Here is a 2,844-nt window from a genome sequence, read left to right on the forward strand (position 1 = left end):
ATCCTAGAGAATTCAAAAGACTATGAGGTCTACAAAGATCAAATTTGATTAGGTTAGCTTAGCTCAGCCACATCCGACCTGTACCAAACAGCTCAGGACTTTTCCAAAGTAATTTGGCAGAAATTTTGATTGAAGCAGAACTTTGAATAGCATGCTGGAACAATGAGGTTATTTCCAATGAGGTTTTTATTGAACATTAGAAGGGACAGAAAATAATTTTTACTTTAATGCAATGTTTGACTCTAACTCTTTTCGATGACTTCTGTTTCATTTCATCTGGCTCCTATATATTGAAATGGCCAAACACTAATTAAAGCAGCATCAATTTTTTTGTATTAAATAAGAAGGTAAGAGGATGTGCCAAAGCAATTACCACACTAACCAGGTTTTTAAATTCTGATTTTAAAATAATGAATTTGGCATGCCATGCTCACTATTACAGGTAACTGCAATAACTCTTTAGCTTCAAAAACTCCATTTAATAATCTTGACAGGTTTTTAACTCTTGCTGTTATGTGATGTGTGCTGGAAGGCTGGTTGGTGTAAGCATACTCTAAATGTCCCTGTTAATCACTGTCTTAAGAATACAGAGATCCTGTCTCCTCTGTATTCCCATCAAGGAGAATATATAGAAGAACGTGTTGTTCAGCGTTCAAGGACAAGAGCTAGGGAGTGGCATCTCCCCTGTAATGAAGAAGCTGAGGACGACAGGTCTTGATCTCCTTGGAATGCTGGCCAAGCAAGGAGGGAGAAGCTACAGATAGTTGCTAGTCAGAGTTGCTATGCTATAAAAGCTTGCTACATGTAGATTCCACCAGTATATGCTTTGTCTAGCCTTACACTCACTGTATATCCTCCCCAAATGAACCTGTCTTCTTTGGTCTTACTGGACCATCACCCACCCTTGGCTTACAGTGTGTCCAGATGTGACTATGCACCATCTGTCTTAGCTACCCAGTAAAAATGGGTAAAGATGCTATTAGATAAAGAACTAGAATCACTAACCCAAGAGAGCACATATATGCTACTTGAAGATTAAAGAGAATGACTTAGATTTCAAGAAAAATAGATAGTCCAGAAGGACAGATGTCAAATTGTGGAACAGGAGAGTTTTGAAGACATTTTATTGATTAGGAAGTTTGACAAGACAGGAAATTTAAAACATATAAAGTAATACAAATTCTAAATGTTTTCTCATTTAACAGAATATTTTAGATTCACCGTACAGTGTAAGATACAGATCTAAAGAAATAGTGATAGCCAAATATTATTTGAGGCACCATACATAGGTTTTCATTCAAAGTTCTCCTTTGATGGGCATTTATTAAACACTCATCGCACTAAATGCAGCATTGGATGAAACAAACCAAACAGAATCCAAAGGTTGTTTTTGTGTGTGTCTGCTAAAACTTCTAATTAAAAAACAGCACAGCTTTCTATGTGAATTGTTACTGTTTTTATTCTGATTCTCTGAGCATTATAAATGTGCTAGTTTTCTACTGCTGCCATAACAAATTACCACAATCTAGTGGGTTAAAATAAAACAAATGTATTAGCTAAAAATTCTGTAAGTCAGAAATCCAACATGGGTCTCATTGAGCTAAAAGCCAGGTTCCAGGATGGTTGTATTCCTTTTTGGAAGCTGTAGGGGAGACTATTGCATTGCATTTGTAGAGTAAGGTCCTTATTTTCTTGCTAGCTTGTTAGCTGAGGGCAATGTCCAGCTTCTAGGGGCCATCTACATTCTTTTGGCTAATGGCCACTTTCCTTCATCTTCAACACTGGTAACAGTGGGTCAAGTCCTTCTGACTTCACATTTCTCGATCTACTCCTCTACTTTTCTTCTCTGTGAAGGATTCATGTGATTAAGTAAGGCCCATGTAGGTAATCTAAAATAATCTTCCCACCCCAGGGTCCTTTACACTTAATCACATCTGCAAAGACTCTTCTGTCAAGTAAGAAAATATATTCACAGGTTCAGGTGATTATTCCTAAAGCAAACAAACAAAACACTGAAAGTATATACTTCCAGAAACACCCAGAGGCATCCTTACTGGAGAAACATGTATTAGTGCCCCAAGAAAGTCTTAATTCTTTAAATAAAATTTAATCAAATTTAGTTTTTGTTTTGTTTTTTTAGTCTTTTTTAAATGTGTTGAGTCTCTGATGAAAAAGAGATTTTGCAAATATAAAACATTTGGATTTCTTCCAGTTAAGACCTTTCCCCTTACAGATCCTACTCATCTTCCAAAATATCCTCAAATATTATCAATTTACTTTTTTTATTTTTATTTTTTTAAAGATTGTATTTATGACATGAGAGACACACAGAGAGAAGCAGAGACATAGGCAGAGGAAGAAGCAGGCTCCCCAAGGGAAGTCCAATGGGGGACTTGATCCCCTGCAGGATCATGTCCTGAGCCAAAGGCAGATGCTCAACCGCTGGGCTACCCAGGTGTCCCTCAATTTACTTTTTAAAAAGACTTCTGAAATAATATAAGTATGAATAAAGGGGAATTTAAACTGAGGACAATATTATATGAAATTTTTATTTTTAAACTGTGACAAAAATAGGCAATTTTCTAGGGAAAATAATTGATCCAAATATAAAATTAGGATTGCTGTCAAAAATTATTTCTTTCTTTTTTTTTTTTTCAAAAACTATTTCTAAAACAGGCACGGGGGCTGCATGATCTAGAGACTGTTGGGTTTTTTTTTTTTTTTTTTTTGGTTTTTTTTTTTTTTCAATGCTTAAACTTGAGAAAAATGGAAAGCTACCTAATTTCATTTTATGACATGAACATATTCATGGATTCCAAATCTGACAAAAATAGCCTCCCCTTG

Source organism: Vulpes lagopus, chromosome 23 (genome assembly GCF_018345385.1).
Source record: "Vulpes lagopus strain Blue_001 chromosome 23, ASM1834538v1, whole genome shotgun sequence".
Lineage (NCBI taxonomy): Eukaryota > Metazoa > Chordata > Mammalia > Carnivora > Canidae > Vulpes > Vulpes lagopus.